This window comes from Salvelinus namaycush, chromosome 17 (assembly GCF_016432855.1).
Source record: "Salvelinus namaycush isolate Seneca chromosome 17, SaNama_1.0, whole genome shotgun sequence".
Classification (NCBI taxonomy): Eukaryota; Metazoa; Chordata; class Actinopteri; order Salmoniformes; family Salmonidae; genus Salvelinus; species Salvelinus namaycush.
The window spans coordinates 24471529-24495715 of record NC_052323.1 but is presented as its reverse complement, the minus strand read 5'-3'; positions in this window follow the sequence as shown (position 1 = coordinate 24495715).

The window sequence follows — 24187 nt, the reverse complement described above, 5'->3', positions numbered from 1 at the left end:
TTTACTAGGGAGCTGGAAATACATTCTACTCTCCAGGACGTGGTTTGCTAGGGAGCTGGAAATGCATTCTAATCTCCTGGATGTAGTGTCAGTGGTTGGAAATACTTCTTACTCTCCTGGTTGTGGTGTCAGGGGATAGAAATACATGCTACTCTCCTGGATGTGGTGGGATAGGGAGCTGGAAATACATGCTACTCTCCTGGATGTGGTAGACTAGGGAGCTGTAAATACATGCTACTCTCCTGGATGTGGTGGGATAGGGAGCTGTAAATACATGTTACTCTCCTGGATGTGGTTTACTAGGGAGCTGTAAATACATGCTACTCTCCTGGATGTGGTAGACTAGGGAGCTGTAAATACATGCTACTCTCCTGGATGTGGTGGGATAGGGAGCTGGAAATACATGCTACTCTCCTGGATGTGATGGGATAGGGAGCTGTAAATACATGTTACTCTCCTGGATGTGATGGGATAGGGAGCTGTAAATACATGTTACTCTCCTGGATGTGATGGGCTAGGGAGCTGGAAATACATGCTACTCCCCTCAATGTGGTGGGCTAGCGAGCTGGAAAACATGTTACTCTCCTGGATGTGGTGGGCTAGGAGTAGGGGGAGTGACCAGAGGTTATTAAAAATCTACGCTGAGACAACTAAAATGAGAATAGATCTACAGAGAATAGATCTTCCATCAGACTCTCCAACAAATCTAATTGAGGTTAACAATTATTACGTTAACCATGGAGAGGAGTATCATTGAGATTGTAAATCATGTTTATAATAGCTGTAGTTTACCGGAGCCAAATAGAAACCAAATTATTGCCATTGCATTTCCTCAGATTAACCTCAGTGAGGACAAGGCAGACAGGTCAGAAGTTTAAAATGGCTGCATGATATTAATTATTTTAAGTTCCTCCCAGGCTCTACAAACAGGTTTACAGAAGCAACACATGAACTGGACCATCACTAAAACAATGAAATATGATTAATACATCTCCATTGATCATGTCAATTCAATAAGACCAATTTTACAGTTTGGAACATCTTTACAGTGTGGAACATCTTTACAGTGTGGAACATCTTTACAGTGTGGAACATCTTTACAGTGTAGAACATCTTTACAGTCTGAAACATCTTTACAGTGTGGAACATCTTTACAGTGTGTAACATCTTTACAGTGTGGAACATCTTTACAGTGTGGAACATCTTTACAGTGTGGAACATCTTTACAGTGTGGAACATCTTTACAGTGTGGAACATCTTTACAGTCTGAAACATCTTTACAGTCTGAAACATCTTTACAGTGTGGAACATCTTTACAGTCTGAAACATCTTTACAGTGTGGAACATCTTTACAGTGTGAAACATCTGTACTAACCAGGTTTCCATCCAACCTTTTTATGCGATGTTGGAAGAAAAATGTAATGACAGGCCTGTTGGAAACCGAAACAAATGTTGGTACACTTTCCAAATGTCGACAAAATGAAATACGTTAGACAAGGTGGGACCTTTTTGTGTAGGTAAAATGAATTAGGAAATAAATGTCGGTGGAAACGCTTTTATGAGCAAATATTTATATAACAATCATCGTATCAAAGTAAACTTGGAATCACGTGAGGACATTTGTGGTCCTCCCACTACGACTCGTCGGAAAAGCATGGAGTTTATTAGGATACAGGTGGAGAAAGTGCAAGGTGATGAGCTTGATGTTCCTTTCCAATAAATATTGAAGGTCTTATTCTGGTGACATGACGATCGATGATTGTCTGTATTTTGACAAATAAAAAAAATCTCACTCTTTTGTCCATAATAATAATCTCATAATGTAGGCTGTGTGTGTGTGTGCTCTAGCTGACATTGGACAGAAAATGCATATTTTGTTTTTATGCTGATTTTAGAATATTCACATAAAAATCTGTTGCCAATTGGATGGAAACCTAGCTACAGTGAAACATCTTTACAGTGTGGAACATCTTTACAGTGTGTTAATAGCAGCAAGAGCCATTTATGGTACGGTATCAAAAATCTTTTTTTTTCTTCTTCTTTTTTAAATTAAATATATAAAACATACAATCTACTTGCAGTGAAGCCGCTCAACATCTACATCACACTAGTCATCTAACAGACTCCCATCTAGAGCAACCCACAGCAGCAACCAGGGTTAACACCCTGCTCAAGGGCAAGTCGACAGATCGCCCACAAGGTCAAAAACAGGGACCCGAACCAGCGACCCATCAGCCACCAGCCAAAGCTCCCAACCGTCAGGCCACCAGCCCTCCAAGATCCCCCCCACAGTTTCCCAAGAGCTGCCCCTCAACCATCCGAGAACACCCCCACATGAAAAATGTAAAACAAAAGACATCAAGGACAAGAAAAATCATAACAGCAAGGCCAACTGAATATGTTTGAGTGCATGTATGGCAGGTATTTACGTGTGTATGTGTGTGTGTGTCCATGTATGTGGATGTGTGTGCATTTGAATGAGAGTGTGTGTATATGTGTACAAACACCTGCATGGCATAAGCCTCAGGCAAACAGGCATTAGCTGTAACAACGTTGCCCCTCAGTGTCATTCAAACGTACTTTTTGTTAAGTTTTATTTTGACTTTATTTTTTTGCTTTTATCTTAGAATAATGGTCAGTCTCCCGCCCAACAACTCCACTCCCACTTGTCTCCAATTCCACATCCCAACCCTCAGCTTCCCTCAGCCCATCCCACCTATCTCTGCTGGCCATCCTCTTCGGATTTCTACACAACATATATCTTTCAACTATGCTGTGATGTTTAACATACATTTTCAATCTATCTAATCGAATAGAATCCACAGATTGCGAGTTGAAGATAAATACTTTTACTAAAAGCATTAGTATATTAGTAATTGACTGACCCGGTCTTTCCAGATCTCCCAACACAATGCTATTTCTAGGGTAAATTTTAGATCAATATTATGCATTTTCAGCCATTCTGATTCTGTATCCTCACAACAAAATTTGCGGAGTTGCCATGATTGTATTCCCCAAATATTCAACATTTTGTTGGTGGCAAGAATTCTCTACAATAATTTTAGCTGAAAAGCATAAAGTCTTAAACCTTGTGTCGTTTTATATATCAACTCATACACCCTGTACCATGGAATCGGTACATCAAAAATCTCTTCCCAACTATTTTGCAATCTCTATAGCACAGCTGTCAATATCCTGGTCCTCAAATAAAACAGGTATACTTTCCTATTTATGTTATTTTTATTCCTCATACAGTTTTGATCCTTTATATTGGGCAGACAGACCCTCCTCCCGCTGTCACCTGCCTCCTCCATTTTGGGGGTAATTCTGTAATCAATTGTTTGCAATCTTGGATTGAGCAGACCTTCCCATACAATTCTGATGACTCCATGAAAGACATAACTCTAACACTCCAGTTTACAATATCATTTAAAAACAAAATACCCTTTTCAAACATCTTTTCCATAAATACAGATATTTTAGCAACCAGCACATTTGAGTTCAGCCATAATATTTGTTGTATCTTATTAAGGGGATGAAATTGAAATTGTAGCCAGCACTGCAATGCTTGTTTGAAAAAGAGAGACACCTCGAAAAAAGTTCAATTTTCAATTAATCGAAAATGAGACATGGCAATCTGCACAAAGGCAAAAAGGACATCTTTAAACAATGGATGAGCTTTTCTTAGTAATCTACTGGAGAACCATTAAGGGTTCAAGTAAAACTTTTGGATAAGTGAAGCTTTTAGAGAGGTTTAGTGCTTTTAGATGTAATAATCTCAACCCACCTAGTTAATATTCATTATATATCTGGTTTAGCATCCCAGATAAAGCTAAATATTTTTTGCTCATATGATTTGAACTACATCTTTCTGGTAAAGTTCAAAATGTTTTAATCAAAATTAAATTCAAGTTCCAATGGATTTAAGTCCAGCCAATCTTTTGGTGTATTTAATTTCTGTAGAAAGGTTTATCAAAGTTTTAGGTCAACCACCAATTTTGAAAAGTATTATCTGAAATAAGTAAGTTCTTGATCAAGAATTTAATTATTAAATAGTTGTCGATCTTCCAGGGTAGTGTAATCCAATTAGGGCTTCAAAAAGGAAGATTTTCTGTCTAAACTGTACTTCCAGGGTTCTCTTTCAAAAGTGTGAACTCATGATTTGTCATTAATTGGAGAAAAAAATACATATTCGGACTGGCAGTCATTTCAAATTTCTTTGAAAAAGACACATTGGCAAGATTACACATTCTCAATGATCGAGCCCATCCTTCTACTTTTTAATTGAACATTTTGTGACGGACAACCTTAAGTATAATGATCAAACTGAACATCTTCATTAGTGCCATGGCTTAAATTAGAGCTGTCTCAGATCTGTTGTCTGAGGAGCTCCTACAGCTTAATTGGCCCTGTACACGTCATAGAGGCCAGTGGGCTCTTGCTATGGTAAGATTAATTGGCTGTCTATGCAAACTCTGTCTGGGATGAAGGTTGAAGCTCCCCACGATTAACCTTTGTTAAAATGGCAAGAGCCACCCCACTCTCTAACACTCACTCCCACGCATGCATGCAGTGTACACCCTTACTTCACCATTGAATGACATCATGTCACATCTTTTTCTTCTGACCTTTTCAGTGGGCAGGGGAGATCTGTGAGCTGGCCCACATGGTTCCGTCGTGTTAAATGGGTGGGCGGTTCTGTTGGATCGTGGGTACTGTAGTTGACAGTGTATCTACAAGGGGAGCACGGGGTGTCCTCCTCATGTCACTTTAATTACTGCACAGAGACAGGCCAAGGACCTCCGAGGGTCTAAAAAGCACTCAAGCATTAACATGATGAATGATAGATGTAAGGATCTTAAACAAAACATCCATGAATCATCAGATGGTTGACGTTTTTGTTTACCATATCTTTGACATCACTGACACATTTTTTATTAATTGATCCTTTTTAACTTTCCAACTGTTTGCCAGGATAATTTGTATTTTTCTGTTTACTTCTTTACTACATATTCCATTGAATGAAAAAAGTTGAATGGAATTTCTCCCTACAACTTTCAACTGTTTACCAAGATTGTATTATTTTTTGTCAGCTTCGCTCTGTCAGGGGATTTTATGACTACAACTGTAAGGATCTGTTCACTAGCACAGCTGATTATTCTCAATTAGCAGGATTTTCATTCGGGATCTGTAACTAATGGTGACGCATACTGTACTGTATGCATGTGTTTGCCACCTATCCCTTCACAATTCCATACCTTCTGACAGCCTATCTACGTAGAGCAAAGTCAGCGTTTGTGCGCTGTCAGCAAAGATAGAACTCACCTCTGCACATGTCACTCAAGAATGAGTGACAGTATTAATATCTAGTGATTCACAGGTCTGCACAGTGCTAATACACATGCCTACCACAAATATCAATATTTCAAGACACTTTACTTCTCAAGGTACAAGGCACCTTATCTTTCACTCTCTCCTTTTCCTTTCTATCTATTGGAAGGATATTTTAATGGATCCAGTACATTACGTTCTGAGGGTAGTATTCCATGTGTATTTCTCCATTATATCCTCACATAAATTTCCTGAGGAATGGCTAAACCAATTCAGGTTCCTTTCCATATTAAACAAATGTACATCGATCATCTTAAATATTACTTGAAGAATTCAACATGAGCATTTTTTAATTCAGAGATACGGTGCTATTTTATTTGAGACATTCTCTTTTACAGTGTTCTTCCTTTCCCCAATCACTGCCATGCCCATTCTTCTTGAATAATGACACAGAGAGGGGATCTAGAGCAGACAAGAAATATAAGAAACATAGCTATAACTATTTGGTCTCAGCTAGACAATATGAAAGCCTAGATATTTGAGGATACCAAGTGGTAGATACTAATAATATACTTGCATCAGCCACTGTCTGCTATGGAAACTCTAAAGTAAGAGAGAGACAAGTCAGAGAGCAGTGGGCTATCCTATGACCCTGTTCATATAAAGTGTTCTGTTCTCACAGATTCAAACAAGTGAACCCCCGGCAACACTAAGCTTGCACTACCTCTGTGTTGTCATGGCAACTCCACTGTTAAAGCTCAGCAAGCTCAAATTATAGAGATGTAGACGTTTCAATAGTTCACATTATTGCGTAGTACGGAATATGAGACTTTAATTGGCAATAGATAATATAACAACCTTATTTCTGTAGAAAGTGTGCCCTTTAATATAGACCACATGAAAAATTCAATACATCTCTCAGATGAATAGATACTTACTAGAGTGCCAAATATTAGCATTTTGACATGTCCCTCGTCATGTTTTTCCAATTTCAAGGAAGAATTTAACTAACATAATTAACCACAACATTTCTCCCAGATTTCAGTATCATTATAAAGCCCTAGTTATTTTGTTGCTTTGACAAAGTCATTTCTGAACATTATTATTTATTTCATGTGATTAGTGATTCATTTAAATCTTTCCTTCATTTCAATGTCAACCCTGTTATGTGACCTGAACTCTCATTTTAATTATGGGGAAACTATTCCTTTTTAAATAATGTTTTCTAAAAAAACATTGAACATCTAATAGTAAAATCATAGTGTAAAAGCAGGTGAGGTAGTTCTACTCTTTTATGCCCTGTTCTGGTGTTTTCACCGCGTCGAGCATAACACGTAAACCCTGTTACCAAGAGATTAGATTAGATAGGCTATAGATGTTCAGCTTGCATTCAATTGCCACTCCCTGTTGCACACAACAAGCTTTATGTGGCACTTCATTGGCACTTACTATAGTAATTTTTCTATTTAACCTCTTGAGATGGGGAAAAAAAATATATGAAGTAACACATTTTTTTTTAACCAAATTACACTACCCAAAATGGACTCTTTTCTTGGAACGACGCTGCAACTGAAAGATATTGTCAGACCCTAAATTTGAGGCAAAAGTCAAAACGGTTACAAAGAATGTCCTAAAGCTTTTGCTTATGTTGTAGCACAGCATGACTGTGGTGTTTTTGTGTGGTCTTTATTCAACATCTCATGTTGACATTGTTTTATACATTTACCTGGAATCATGCAGAGTGAGAGACAGAGTGATGGAAGTCTTCTTGTCCAAGCGACTGTAGTGGCTGACACCAGGCAAGTTCCAATTTGAAAGAGGAGAGACTATACAACCGTATTGAGTCTTCACTGTTGCTTCACCGATGGGGGTCGGGACTTCAATCTATAATTTGTTTTTCTTCCCATACTCAAAAACATCCATCGCTGTCTACACAGAGGGTAAAAAAAGAGCACTGAATGTCGATGGCATTAGGACGTTCACTTTTGACTCAGTGAAATACCATAGGGTTTTCTGTACCCCAACTTACTTAACCAACAAAAGAAAAGTATATCAAGTGATCATTGATTTTCACAGATCATTGATTTACACAGATCATTGATATACACAAATCATTAATATACAAAGATCCATTGATATACACAGATCCATTGATATACACAGATCCATTGGTATACACAGATAATTGGTATAGACATTGATATGCAACACATTTTTGTACAATCTTCCACAATCCTCAAATCTCTTGTTCTATAGTACATTCATCTAAGTTCATAGTCCATTTAAGCTGTTAATAAAATATATTTACAATTTCATGTTGTGAAGTGACATTGTTATAGGCCTGTGTAAGTCTCACTGCACCAATGCACGCACCAAAGGGATTGCAATTATTTAAAAAATATTGGCATGTTATCACTGACCACATGCTGATAAAACTTGTTTTTTGGACAAGTGAAATTCACGTAAAGATGACCATGTACATCTGGGATCTGCCTGCCTCCAGAAGGGCTTCCACAGTGAAAAACTGTTGGGTTTCGTCTCTAACCAAGCAGAGACTCCAAGGGGACTGAGGGTGTCGCAGCATAGAATGTTCAAGAAAAACAAAAGTTCAAAATATAAAAAACTTTTTTAGGCTGCTTTAAACTTTGTCTGCAATAAATAACCTCCTTCAAACCTAACTAGATGTGGTGGACGGACATTCATATTGTTGAGCTATTTACAAAGTAATACAACGGTTTTTGTATATTCATATTCTGGGAAAAGTATCTATGTAATACCATTCAAATCATTAGTCACTCTGTACGCACAACAACATGGTGTCAACGATGGTACAATAGAGGATCAGTTGTATTTCATAACATTTTATTTGACACTTTTCTCAGTGATGTCTTTATTATGTGGCAGACAAGGCTAAGACACGCTTTAAAAAAATAACAAATAAAGTGATTAGATAAGTTGGCCCACTCAGCTACCTTGTGGGGTTTGGTGCATAATATTATTCACCCATATAGTATTTCTTATCTGAGCCACTGCCAGACGCTGCTGAAAAGCACACGTGACTACAGAGTATTAATCATACACATGCCAGACTCCACTTCTCCTCTCTATCCTGTCAATACCCACACACCATTGTTTGCCATTGTTTGCAACCACCGTTTTTTGTGAAGCATCAGCATGGACTAGAGAGCTACTCTATTACCTATTTGAGGTTAATCGAATGAAGGAAAAAGGTCTCTCTGTAACTGAAGCTGAACTGCCAGTTCCTTGCTCACATGTTTCCTTTCTGCTCATGTAGGATACTGTATTATTCTAACACACTGACACACAGCCCTTCACAATCTGCCATCGGTTTGAATCTCTCCAAGACTCAAATTATATCATGTTGGATCTTCTTATGGCTAGGGGGCAGCATTTTCACGTTTGGATGAAAAGCGTGCCCAGAGTAAACTGCCTGCTACTCAGTCCCAGTTGCTAATATATGCAAATTATTGGTAGATTTGGATAGACTATTTCTGTAAATTGATGTGGCTCTCTGCAAAGTCACCGGATGTTTTGGAACTACTAAACATAACGCACCAATGTAAACTCAGATTTTTGGATATAAATATGAAATTTACCGAACAAAACATACATGTATTGTGTAACTCCTATGAGGTTAGTGATTCATTTTATCTATATTTCTGCTTTTTGTGACTCCTCTCTTTGGCTGGAAAAATGGCTGTGTTTTTCTGTAACTTGGCTCTGACCTAACATAATCGTTTGGTTTGCTTTCGTCGTAAAGCCTTTTTGAAATCGGACACTGTGGCTGGATTTACAACAAGTGTATCTTTAAAATTGTGTAAAATACATGTATGTTTGAGGAATTTTAATTATGGGAGTTCTGTTGTTTTGAATTTGGCGCCCTGCAGTTTCACTGGCTGTTGACGAGGTGAGACGCTACCGTCCCACATACCCTAGAGAGGTTAAAGGTTCAGGTTTTCCATGATTTCAATTGCTTTCACGCTTTTACACTGAACAGACAACATCTGGCTGGACTGAGGCTCAATCAATGAGCCTATGTTCAGAAATGCTCGCTATAGATGTATGTCAGTATGGTTTTAACCTGTCTAACCCCATTCCGCTAGCGGAACCTCTCGCTAACAGCCAATTAAATTGCAGGGCGCCAAATTCAATCAACAGAAATCTCATAATTCAAATCTCTCAAACATACAAGTATTAGACACCACTTTAAAGATAACATTCTCGTTAATCCAACCACAGTGTCCGATTTCAAAAAAGCTTTTCGGCGAAAGCAGAACATCTCGTTATGTTAGGTCAGCAACTAGTCACAGAAAGCATACAGTGATTTTCCAACCAAAGAGAGGAGTCACAAAAAGCAGAAATAGAGATAAAATGAATCACTAACCTTTGATATTCTTCATCAGATGACACTCCCGGGACAACATGTTACACAATACATGTATGTTTTGTTCGATCAAGTTCATATTTATATCCAAAAACCTCCGTTTACATTTGGCTTTGCCTCCAAAACATCCCGTGAATTTGCACAGAGCCACATCAATTTACAGAAATACTCATAATAAACATTGATAAAAAATACAAGTGTTATTCACAGATTTAAAGATATACTTCTCCTTAATGCAACCGCTGTGTCAGATTTCAAAAAAACTTTACGGAAAAAGCAAACCATGCAATAATCTGAGTATGGCGCTCAGAGACCAACACAACCCAAAAAGATATCCGCCATGTTGGAGTCAAAATAAGTCAGAAATAGCATTAGAAATACTCAGTTACCTTTGATAATCTTCATCAGAATGCACTCCCATGAATCCCAGTTCCACAATAAATGTTTGATTTGTTCCATAAAGTCCATAATTTATGTCCAAATAACTCCTTTTGGTTTGCACATTCAGTACACAATCTAAACTCACGACGCACGGGCAGGTCCAGGCAAAAGTTCAGACGAAAAGTCATAGTACAGTTCGTAGAAACATTTCAAACGAAGTATAGAATCAATCTTTAGGATGTTTTCAACATAAATCTTCAATAATGTTCCAACCGGAGAATTCCTTTGTCTTCAGAAATGCAATGGAACGCAAGATACCTCTCATGTGAATGCGCATGACCAGCTCGTGGCACTCTGCCAGACCTCTGACTCAATCCTCTCTCATTCCCCCCTCCTTTATAGTAGAAGCATCAAACAAGGTTCTAAAGACTGTTGACATCTAGTGGAAGCCTTAGGAAGTGCAAAATGACCCCATAGACACTGTGTATTCGATAGGCCAAGAGTTGAAAAACTACAAACCTCAGATTTCCCACTTCCTGGTTGGATTTTTCTCAGGTTTTTGCCTGCCATATGAGTTCTGTTATACTCACAGACATCCTTCGAACAGTTTTAGAAACTTCAGAGTGTTTTCTATCCAAATCTACTAACGATATGCATATCCTAGGATCTGGGCCTGAGTAGCAGGCAGTTTACTCTGGGCACGCTTTTCATCCGGACGTGAAAATGCTGCCCCCTACCCAAGAGAGGTTAAAGATCCCTAGATACAATGAGCAAACTTCTGCCATAGCCATACAAATCCCTAGATACAATGAGCTAACCCCCTCTGTCATAGCCATACAGATCCCTTGACACAATGAGCTAACCCCCTCTGCCGTAGCCATACAGATGTTGTTTGATCACCCTGTTGCAGGAGAACTTTCCTGCAATGCATGACATTTAAAAATGTATTTGAGGTTTTGAAAGGCTGGTGAAGTTAAATTTCCACCTAGAAATTTCAGACTTGATTTTCCTTTCAGGAAAAATGTATAAAACCCAATAAAAATGTCCATTAATTGTAATCCATATTATAATTCACATTTCCTGTTGCTGCATAGACATTTTCCTGCTGTAGCAAACTGGCTCAAATTAAGATCCTACATCTGTATATGAGGGACATTATTGCACAGTCCTGCATGTCGTGAGACACGTAGAAGAAGAGAGAACCAATAACACGAGAGGAAAAGCCTGATAACAAATACATTTCCAATTCAAAAAATGTTTTAATACAGTATGTAAAGATACTCTGGAAACCTGTGCTGAGAGCTTGTTTTACAAGATAAGATGAAGTAAGAAATGATCATGGACACGGCATGCTCCTGCTGCAGACATCATAGCCATGCTCGAGCAGGCTCTAATTCCTCCCTTAATGGAGTGCAACTGGCTCCAAAGATTGTTATTGTAAACATGTCCATTCCCATTAGCATGCTATGCCTCCCTCTCAAGTGGAGAGAAGGCGCTGGTACGAAACATGAAACAAACTAATTGCTGTACACTAGAAACTTTGAATGGATAGGAGCAGGCTTTTACAAAACCCACCGTCCCCCTGCCAGTCACACATAGGAGGTAATGTTATAGCGTTATAACCTGACCCATGTCACATGGGCTAGGTGGGATAGTACTGTTCTGTCCCTCCATTACCCTGAAGTCTGGGTACAGCACCATCACAGAGCAGATACATGTCTGTTACTACTCCCCAAGACACTCCTCCAAAAATATGTTTCATATTGTAACAGGTGTCAAGGCATTTTTTCTGCCAACACTTAAGAGCCCTTTGGTGTTGTAGCTTTAAGTGGAGTATTATGTATGAATTCTGTCACGCAGCTCTAGTCCTGGATAGGCTATGATGCTCACAGACTAAGAACGGATTGCTTGGGGAGACTACCAGAGGCAGTTACCTGAAAAAGGTAATGCCTGTTCACTTGTTAACACTGCAGGTCTCCAATTACACTGCCCTGGTAGTACACATTAGCGGAACACAGACAATTTTCTGTCTAACTCTCTCAATAGTCACACAACAGACTCACTAGCTAACAGAATGAGAGGTTCTTTCAGGAGCTGGATTTCAGTGAAGATGTGAAGGGCTGAAGGCAGTGTATCACATTAACCATGTTGCAGCAATGGAAGGGTGCTAATATCGTTCATTCTACGCCAAGCCGACAAAAATTACCCTCCTGCCTGCTCAGAGCAAATCTAATTATTTCCCCTGGTCTAATTTATCAGCATTATGACTCCTGACACGTCTTGGCTGGGGTGTCCCAGGCTTTTGGGAACACTCACCAGGTACACTGCATCATGATTAGATCGGTGTGAAAACCCACTGGGGGTCGTGTTCCTTGCCGGGAGCCAGGGGAGCAGTGTTCCTAAACTGCCGTCACCACAGTCTTATTAGTTAACGCAGAAGGAACATGATGAGTAAGCAGCTCTGCTTTGTTGCTTTGACAGAGCGAGGGGCCAGAATCTGATGACCCTCTCGGCTTGCTCATAGCCAGGTCATTATGGCTATACTGTTTCCTTAACTTAAAACAGAGCTTTGGGAAGGCCCATTATCTGACTGACTGGTGGGACTTTATTGGGTGAACCTCGATGCTGTATACACAACCAGGTCTTTTGAATTTGAATCATAATGTATGTGTCATATTGACCGTTTCCTCCTACGTGTCTGATGTTTTCCAAGGTGCCAAGCAACGGCCTCTTCAGCCGACAGACGTTCTGCACTGTTTTTATATCTGTGATAAGGTGCGTCTCGGTGAGAGGTGTAGGAGTCAGGCGCAGGAGAGCAGGGATACTGAGAAGCGTGTTTAATATAGAAATAGTCCACCAATACAAAAAATGGCACAGATCCCTCTATATAAGGTCTCACAGTTCATAGGGCAGATCAGTGAAAACAAAACCGAAACTCGTGCCAAACGCACGGAGGAACAAACTCAGTTCCGAAAATACACTACACGTGCGTAAATACGAGAACAAGAAATATCAACGATAAATGAGCGCAAAACCCCCACAAGCTTAATCCCGCACGAAATAAGGCAGGAAACAAGTACCCTATATACACACAGAAATAAACGCAATTGAAACCAGGTGTGAAAATGAACACAGACAAAAAAAACAGAAAAGGAAAAAGGGATCGGTGGCGGCTAGTAAACCGGCGACGCCGAGCGCCAAGCGCAGCCCGAATCGGGAGAGGGGTTATCTTCGGTAGAAGTCGTGACAATATCGCTGTATTCATCAATCTAGCAAGTAGGCAATATTTTTGAATGATCAACCCATATGATCTATTACATAATAAAGTATAATAAACCAGATACAAATATGATGACGTCATAGTGAATTCATGACATGTGAATGAATAAGCATTTTCATACTTAAAAATGTGTCCATATCTATACAACGGGTGGGTCTAATCCTGAATGCTGATTGGTTAAAATTGCATTCCAGCCAGTGTCTATTCCACATGTTACCACCAGCTAAATCTATGACTTTAAAATGCCTATTTACTCTGTTGCATCTGACTGCGCAATCCACTGTCTTATCAGCCCAGCCAGGCAATTTATAAACTTGATCTGCACTATAAAAAGCATCTAGACATTATCTCACATTTCTTTTAGACTAACATTTTGTTTAAAAAATGTGTATAACCTTGCTGTCTGTCTCTCCGACATTTGCAACATTGGTTTCAGTATTCAAATTCGATCTCATAGTAATGAACATGTCAGGAGTCAGGATGAGACCGACCAGCAGGCAGCGTTTCTCAGCCAGTCGAAATCATGAATCAGCTGGCATCATTTTTATGGATATACAGTTGAAGTCGGAAGTTTACATACACTTAGGTTGGAGTCATTAAAACTCATTTTTCAACCACTCCACAAATGTCTTGTTAACAAACTATAATTTTGGCAAGTTGGTTAGGACATCGACTTTGTGCATGACACAAGTAATTTTTCCAACAATTGTTTACAGACAGATTATTTAACTTATAAGTCACTGTATCACAATTCCAGTGGGTCAGAAGTTTACATACACTAAGTTGACTGTGCCTTTAACTTCTTTGTGATAGGGGGAAGCATTTTCACTTTTGGATGAATAGCATGCCCAGAGTGAACTGCCTCCTACTCTGTCCCAGATGCTAATATATGCATATTATTATTACTATTGGATAGAAAACACTCTGAAGTTTCTAAAACGGTTTGAATGATGTCTGTGAGTATAACAGAACTCATATTGCAGGCAAAAACCTGAGAAAAAATCCAAACAGGAAGTGAGAATTCTGAGGCTGGTCGATTTCTGAGGCTGGTCGACTCATCGCCTATTCAAATCCCAGTAAGATATGGATCTGTTTCCACTACGCCTTCCACTAGATGTCAACAGTCTGTAGAACGTTGAATGAAGCCTCTACTGTGATGTGGGGCCGGATGGAAGGTGTTTCAGTCAGTGGTCTGGCAGATTGCCAGTTCCTGGTCACGCGCATTCCAAATTATATCGTCTTGCTTTCCATTACTTCTAGAGACACAAAGGAATTCTCCGGTTGGAACGTTATTGGATATTTATGATAACAACATCCTGAAGATTGATTCTCTACTTAGTTTGACAAGTTTATTCGACCTGTAATATAACTTTTTGAAGTTTTCGTCCGACGTTCGCCTGGATCTTCATGAGCGTTTGGACATGTGTACTAAACATGCTAGCAAAAGTAGCTACTTGGACATAAGTAATGGACATTATCGAACAAAACAACGATTTATTGTGGAACTAGGATTCCTGGCAGTGCATTCTGATGAAGATCATCAAAGGTAAGGGAATATTTATGATGTAATTTCGTATTTCTGTTGACTCCAACATGGCGGAGAAATGTTGTTATATCTGAGCGCCGTCTCAGATAATTGCATGGTGTGCTTTTTACGTAAAGTTTTTTTGAAATTTGACACAGCGGTTGCATTAAGAACAAGTGTATCTTTAATTCTATGTAAAACATGTATCTTTCTTCAAAGTTTATGACGAGTATTTCTGTTATTTGACGTGGCTCTCTGCAATTTCTCCGGATATTTTGGAGGCATTTCTGAACATGGCGCCAATGTAAACCGAGATTTGTGGATATAAATATGCACATTATCGAACAAAACATACATGTATTGTGTAACATGATGTCCTATGAGTGTCATCTGATGAAGATCATCATGTTGGCTGTATTCACAACATGTGTAGCTTTAATTTGGTATCTTTCATGTGTGAGTTAATGAAAGTTTGATTTTTATAGTATTTTATTTGAATTTGGCGCGCTGCATTTTCTCTGGCTTTTGGCCAAGTGAGACAGTAGCGTCCCGCCTAAACTCAGATTTCTGGATATAAATATGAACTTTACCGAACAAAACATACATGTATTGTGTAACATGAAGTCCTATGAGTGTCATCTGATGAAGATCATCAAAGGTTAGTGATTCATTTTAACTCTATTTCTGCTTTTTGTTACTCCTCTCTTTGGCTGGAAAAATGGCTGTGTTTTTCTGTGGCTATGTACTGAGCTAACATAATCGCAAGGTGTGCTTTCGCCATAAATCCTTTTTGAAATCAAACACTTTGGCTGGATTAACGAGAAGTTTGTCTTTAAACTGGTGTATAATACTTGTATGTTTGAGGAATTTTAATTATGAGATTTCTGTTGTTTTGAATTTGGAGCCCTGCAATTTCACTGGCTGTTGGTTAGGTGGGACGCTACCGTCCCACATATCCCAGAGAAGTTAAACAGCTTGGAAAATTCAAGAAAATTATGCCATGGCTTTAGAAGCTTCTGATAGGCTAATTGACATAATTTGAGTCAATTGGAGATGTACCTGTGGATGTATTTCCAGGCCTACCTTCAAACTCAGTGCCTCTTTGCTTGACATCATGGGAAAATCAGCCAAGACCTCAGAATTTGTAGACCTCCACAAGGCTGGTTCAACCTTGGGAGCAATTTCCAAATGCCTGAAGGTACCACGTTCATCTGTACAAACAATAGTACGCAAGTATAAACACGCAGCCGTCATACCGCTCAGGATGGAGACGCGTTCTGTCTCCTAAAGATGAATGTACTTTGGTGCGAAAAGTGCAAATCAATCCCAGAACAACAGCAAAGGACGTGGTGAAGATGCTGGAGGAAACAGATACATTAGTATCTATATCCACAGTAAAATGAGTCCTATATCGACATAACCTGAAAGGCCGCTCAGCAAGGAAGAAGCCACTGCTCCAAAACCGCCATAAAAAAGCCAGACTACGGTTTGTAACTGCACATGGGGACAAAGATCGTACTTTTTGGAGAAATGTCCTCTGGTCTGATGAAACAATAATAGAACTGTTTGGCCATAATGACCATCGTTATGTTTGGAGGAAAAAGGGGGAGACCTGCAAGCCGAAGAACACCATCCCAACTGTGAAGCACGGGGGTGGCAGCATTATGTTGTGGGGGTGCTTTGCTGCAGGAGGGACTGGTGCACTTCACAAAATAGATGGCATCATGAGGAGGGGAAATTATGTGGATATATTGAAGCAACATATCAAGACATCAGTCAGGATGTTAAAGCTTGCTTGCAAATGGGTCTTCCAAATGGACAATGACCCCAAGCAAACTTCCAAAGTCGTGGACAACAAAGTCAAGGTATTGGAGTGGCCATCACAAAGCCCTGATCTCAATCCCATAGAAAATGTGTGGGCAGAACTGAAAAAGCGTGTGCGAGCAAGGAGGCCCACAAACCTGACGCAGTTACACTAGCTCTGTCAGAAGGAATGGGCCAAAATTCACCCAACTTATTGTGGGAAGTTTGTGGAAGGCTACCTGAAATGTTTGACCCAAGTTAAACAATTTAAAAGCAATACTACCAAATACTAATTCAGTGTATGTAAACTTCTGACCCACTGGGAATGTGATGAAAGAAATAAAATAAATAATTCTCTCTACTATTATTCTGACATTTCTCATTCTTAAAATAAAGTGGTGATCCTATCTGACCTAACACAGGGAATTTTTACTAGGATTAAATGTCAGGAGTTGTGAAAAACTGAGTTTAAATGTATTTGGCTAAGGTATATGTAAACTTCCGACTTCAACTGTATACAAAGAAATGTCAATTGAACAAAGGTACAACAAAACAAAAGTGCAGATAGTTTGCAGTCTTTCCAGCTTAAATTTGAAGTGATTGTGTTAACTGTGTTTCACTATCTCCTCTGAACAACAGTGTCCTCACGAGAGAGCACATTTTCTATGCCAGGCGAAATCGCGCCTCATTAGCTCATTGTTATGGATGTGTCCAAATAAATGTCACTAAAAACAGCTTAAACAAACGCAAATGCAGCTACTGTTGTTATTCTGGCTGCACTGTTTGATGTGACTGTAAGTTAGCCGTAGTTGAATAGCTAGCAAGCAAGCAAGGCATAAGAACGTTGCCAGCCATTTTGGCAATGGAACATTTCGAACGAACGACTGGATCGTGTCTATAGACATAGAACAAAAAGACTGTCTCTGGCAACCGGACCGATAGAACGAATGACCAGCTGGGCTTGGGTAGCAACCCTAAGAAGGAGGAAGGATGTGTTGTGGAAGGATGAAAAAGTATGAATAAATTCATCAAAATAACGTTTTTAATGAAAATATGTCAATCATTATTTGATTATGTTGGTAACCCGTTGTATAAAAGTGATAATTCCCTCGAAGCCCGTATTTGGAGATACACTGTATTGGCACGGTTTGCCGGCCCTCGAATAGTGATAATCAGAATGTGTGAAATTGGTGAATGTCTAAATCAACATTATGGCCATGTAAACAGTGTCCACCCTATCGACAAGGGGAGATGCCCTGTGAAAAGGACTCGTGCTTTATGTCTGCCTCCGATGTGAAAAACTAGTTTTGCAATTCCACACAAAATTACTTATGTGTAGGTCGCATTATTTATCATAGAGCTATGACAGTTATATATGTACATTCAGCTGCTGGAGCGGAATCTGGTGATGTTTGTGTCATGTCAGTGTGTTGAACAAGTCGATCTGGAGAGCTGTTTTTCTAAGGACTGTTCCTTTGACGTGAGGCGGCAGAGACAAAATCGTTGTTTTTCTATTCTGACTCATAATTTTTCCAAACTTTGCATCTGTACAGTTTTTCCAGTAAAAGTTTTTGGGTGAAATCTCCTGCAGAAAGTGTTAAAGGTAGTCCTTGTGCATATAGTTTTTTGTTTGGCATACATTTTAATGGAGTCAAAGTGAAATTATGTTTGTGCATACAGTAACACCACACAGAGTGCAGTCAGTTCTCCATGAATTATTTTCCAGTTTAGCTAGACAATACCCTGAAAAAAAACAGTTTGTGATATCAAATATCTGCAACTTCCCATTCAATAGTATAATGTGCAGACTATTTTACATCAACAAGTCTATTTTGCCAGTTCCTGACTGACATATCCTCTGCACCTGTGAGGAGATCTGACTCTTCCTCTCATGGGAGCAAGACATCTATTGTTCATACCTTGGAGAGAATTTTCTCTGAAATACAACAGATCTCCATCTTTACAGGTTGGCACTTGAAAGCAATCACCTCTGACTGTCTTTGTAGGGCCACCTTGTCTTCAAAACAATTCACCCCTGTGCATTTAGCTGGAGCTGTTTCTCAGACTTTTAAGTCCCTTGTTAACTTTTTTTTTTTAAGTCCCTTGTTAAGGTTTTGTAAATCTTCCATGAAATATATTTACAGCTTTCAATTTGTCCTTTAAATCAGAGGGGCTGGGCAACAAAGTCCGTTTTTGATCTAAATTGCTATGTGCTTGCATTTTTATATGATCATCAAAAGCTAGAATCACTCTTAATGTTGGCACTCTTGCCGAGTTTTGGATTATTTATAAGCACAATTAATGGCTGGCTACATCTATTGTTGTTCTAGTTGCTCATAGTTTGATGGACAGTGGAAGCATGATTGGACTGTAAAATTCATGGCCAATCATTATTTGACCTTTTTTTTTTTTTTTTTTGGGGGGGTGGATCAGCTTAATATTGCGGAAAGAATGTTGCTTCCAATGTAATTGTCTGCATCATTTCCAATCCCCCATATTTTTTGGGGTAAATATATATATCCATTCACGTATGCATACATATACACATATATACATACACATACCTACATAGACATACATACTTTTTTTAAAGAGTATACCTTTATTATTATTCCCCGCAAACCCTACCACCGATCCCCCAATTGGAGTAAACTGATAAACATTTCTGTTTTTACCTTCAATTTATACATCTTATACACATTTTACAGACACAGTCTACTTTATAATAGTTCTCTCTTGTTTGTTCTTAGTCCTTCCTCTATTTCTGTTGTCCATCCAGTTTGATTTCCACTTGTAACTGTGCTATTTCACAATAGCTCCGCACCTATACACATTTCACAGATCCCGTATGCCCTACATTGTTTATCTTGTTATTAGTCCCACCCTTCAGCTCCACTCAACCTTTCCCATCTATCTTCCAACATCATCCATTTCGGAATTTTATTTGCCATATATTTTTCAACTGTGCTGTGATGCTTCACAAAAGATTTGAATCTTCCTATTCTCATAGCTTCCACGGATTGTAAATTAAAAATAAACATTTTTGCTAAAATAATTATTATATTATTGATTGATTGACTATGGCTTTTCAAATCCCCCAGTATTGCTATCTGTAGCGTTAGTTCTACGCAAATGTTGCAATTCTTCAACCATTCCTGGACCTGTGACCAAAAACGAGCTACATGCGGACAATACCAAAATAAATGGTCTAATGACTCTGCCTCCTCACAGCAGAATCTACAGAGCTGGGAAGATTGTATCCCCCATATATATAACATTCTATTAGTTGCAAGAATTTTGTACAATAATTTAAATTGAAAAATTCGAAGTTTTGAATCCGGCGTTGTTTTGCGTATCAATTCATAAACCATGTGCCATGGAATGGGTACATCGAAAATCTCTTCCCAACTATTTTGCAATTTATATGGCACAGCTGTAAGTTTTTTGGTCCTTAAATGAAATTGGTATATGTTTTTATTTATCACACTTTTCTTTAACCATTTATGTTCTTTAATATAAGGCCGACATACAAGTTCCTTACTTTTATCCCCTTCCACCTGCCTCTTCCATTTTTGTGGTAATGCTGCAATTAATTGGTTGTAATTTTGGGTAGAGCAGACATTTCCATATGTCTGTGTTAGCTGCATGTGTGACATTACTCCACCAGTCCTATTTATGATATCATTCACAAAAATTATACCTTTTTTAAACATTTCTTCGATAAATACAGTTTTTTTATCAATTACTATATTTGAATTTAACCACAAGATTTGTTGTACTATTTGTTCCGTCCTTTCAGGTGGATTAAACTGAAATTGCAACCAACTTTCTAAGGCTTGTTTAAAAAATAAAGATATTTTGGAGATTATTTCCTTTTCAAGCAACCGAAAGTGAGCAGGTGTAATCTGAATAAAGGGAAAAAGGCCCTTCTTGAACATAGGATGAGACATTCGTACCAATCTACTAGAGAACCAGTTTGGATTTAAGTATAACTTTTGTATGACTGATGCCTTTAGTGAGAGGTCTAATGCTTTAATATTTAATAATTTCTGCCCTCCGAATTCATATTCGTTATATAAATAGGCCCTTTTAATTTTATCTGGCTTGCCGTTCCAAATAAAATTGAATATTTTTTGTTCATATAATTTAAAAAGCAGGTCACTAGGTGTAGGCAAAACCATAAGCAAATAGGTAACCTGTGATATGATTAAAGAGTTAATCAGGGTGATTTTCCCACAAATAGACAGGTATTTTCCTTTCCATGGTAGCAAGATCTTATCTATTTTTGCTAACTTTCTATAAAAATTTATTGGAGTGAGATCATTTCTTTCTTTTGGGATTTGTATACCGAGTATGTCCACATCACCGTCAGACCATTTAATTGGTAAACTACATGGCAATGTAAAATGTGTATTTTTTTGTGATCCAATACGTAATATGGTACATTTATCATAATTTGGTTTTAATCCAGAGAGGATAGCAAATGTATCTAGATACTCTAAGAGGCCGTGGAGAGATTCTAGTTGTGGTTTTAAAAGAAAACATGAATCATCAGCGTACAATGACACCTTAGTTTTTAGGCCCTGGATTTCTAATCCCTTAATATTAATGTTTGATCTAATTTTAACAGCTAACATTTCGATGGCAATAATAAATAGATAAATGCCGATAGTGGACAACCTTGTTTTACTCCTCTAGATAGTTTAAAACTTTCTGAGATGTAGCCATTATTTACTATTTTACACCTAGGGTTACTATACATAATTTTTACCCATTTTATAAGAGATTCCCCAAAATTGAAATATTCTAGGCATTTATATATAAACTCCAGTCGTACTTTATCAAAAGCCTTTTCAAAATCAGCTATGAAAACCAGGCCTGGTGTCCCCGATATTTCATAGTGTTCTATTGTTTCCAGTACTTGCCTTATATTATCTCCAATGTATCGTCCATGTAAAAAACCTGTCTGATTAGGATGAATAATATCTGACAAAACTTTTTTTATTCTATGCGCCAAGCATTTTGCTAGGATTTTTGCATCACAACACTGAAGTGTAAGAGGTCTCCAATTTTTTAAATGGACTGGATCTTTATATATACCACTTGGGTCCTGTTTCAGTAATAATGATATCACACCTTCTTGTTGCGTGTCTGATAATCTATCATTTATATAGGAGTGGTTAAAACAAGCTAATAATGGTCCTTTGAGTATATCAAAAAAATGTTTGTATACTTCCACTGGTATGCCATCCAGTCCTGGAGTTTTCCCATCCTTAAAGGCCCCAATTGCATCAAGTAGTTCCTCCTCTGTAATTAGGCCTTCACATGAGTCTTTCTGTACAGATGTTAATTTTACATTATTATTAGGGAAAAAATCCATACAATTAGTTTCAGTTAGTGGAGATGGAGGAGCCTGAAACGAAAATATATTCTTAAAGTACTTTACTTCCTCTTTCAAAATATCATTTGGTGAATCATGCGTGACTCCATCATTTGTAACAAGTTTTAATACGTTTTTTTTGGTAGCATTTCTATATTGAAGATTGAAAAAGAATTTGGTGCATTTTTCCCCATATTCCATCCAGTTCGCTTTATTTTTATAATATATTACACTGGATCTTTCTTGAATAAGTTCCTCCATTTCTTTTTGTTTTTCCTCTAACTTATTCTGTGCCTCTATGGTACCGTTTTTATTGTTATCTAACTGTACTGTTAGTCCTTCAATTTCCTTTGTTAATATGGACTCTTTTGATCGAAATTGCTTTTGTTTTATAGATGAGTACTGAATTGCATGGCCTCTAAAGGCACACTTAAAAGTGTCCCATACAATATGGGGATCTGCTGTACCTATGTTATGTCTAAAAAAGTCAGTTATAAATTCTTCTGTCCTAGTTCTAAACAATTTATCATCTAGTAGGCTTTGATTAAATTTCCAATATCCTCGCCCACGTGGAAATTCTGTAAGAGTAATATATATGCCAATTATGTGATGGTCCGACCGCATTCTGTCCCCTATCAAACACTTTTTAACTTTTGGTGCCAGAGAGAATGATATAAGAAAGTAGTCAAGGCGACTAGCTTGATTAAGCCTCCGCCATGTATATCTCACTAGGTCAGGGTATTTAAGTCTCCATATATCCACTAATTCCAATATATCCATGACATTCCTGATTTCCTTAAGTGCCTGAGGGTGATAGTTTGTAGTGTGATTTCCTTTCCGGTCCATAGAGGTATTTAAGACCGTATTAAAATCTCCCACTATAATAATAGAGTCTAGTGTTGCTTGTAGAGTTGATACATTCTTATATATATTGTCAAAGAAGCTTGGATCATCATTATTCGGACCGTATAGGTTAATAAGCCATATATGTTTATTGTCCAATAACATATTTAAAATAATCCATCTACCTTGAGGATCTGTTTGGACAAGTTGCACATTTGGATCAAAGTTATTATTAATTAAAACCATCACCCCTTTTGAATTTCTTTGCCCATGGGAGAAATATATTTCGCCCCCCCAGTTCTTTTTCCACAAAACTTCATCTAAAACGGTCGAATGGGTTTCCTGTAAACAGTAGATATTATAATCCTTCTCTTTTAGCCAGGTAAATACTGATCGTCTTTTCTTATTATCTGCTAAGCCATTACAATTGTAACTGGCTATACTTATTTCACCACTTACCATAATGAGACACACCTTTCAATTATTTTTATCAAAATATATGTTTGTAAACGTCCTATTAAAAAGTAACATAATGATTGAGTTTCTATATAGTTGTACCATGACATTTGCATCTCCACTAAGCAAACCTCCAATTGGTCCCCACTATTCCACCCGCCAAAAGCCCCCATCTCGAGTTGGGTTGTCATCCCAATGCCCGGCAGACCACCCCCGACCCCCCGCATCGCACAGCCCCGGACCGACTGGGATCCATCCTTCGAAAAGTGCACACAGCGCCATCCACCGAACCGAAGCAGATCCATTGCCAAATGCATTTCCATCGCCCTCACCTCGATTTTTATTACATATTGCTGTGAATCATCCTCTATAGTCCCTAACATCTTTTACTTCTTCCTTCGCAACAGTTGTGGGATACACACATACACCCACACACATTCAGCCCTTACCCCCACACAACCATAAGCTCACCCTCTCAACAATTGCACCATCCCAGAGCCCAACTCAAGATGGGTCATGATTTACAAATGTACTTGCAGTTGCAGCTGCATGAGAAGGCCTGCAAGACCGCGCAAAAAATGAGCATAAATGTAGAGATTTATTTACCATTGTCACATCCTAGATGATGGAGGTCAAATGTACACCTTCTTCCTGAAACACCCACAATACGGTCATCCATTTTGACCATGTTCCCAAGCATCTCCATGCAGTCCGATTGGTTTCATGCCACCAGGGCCACAATAATATACCCCCTCTCTGAATGTCCGAGTGTGACCCCCTCCC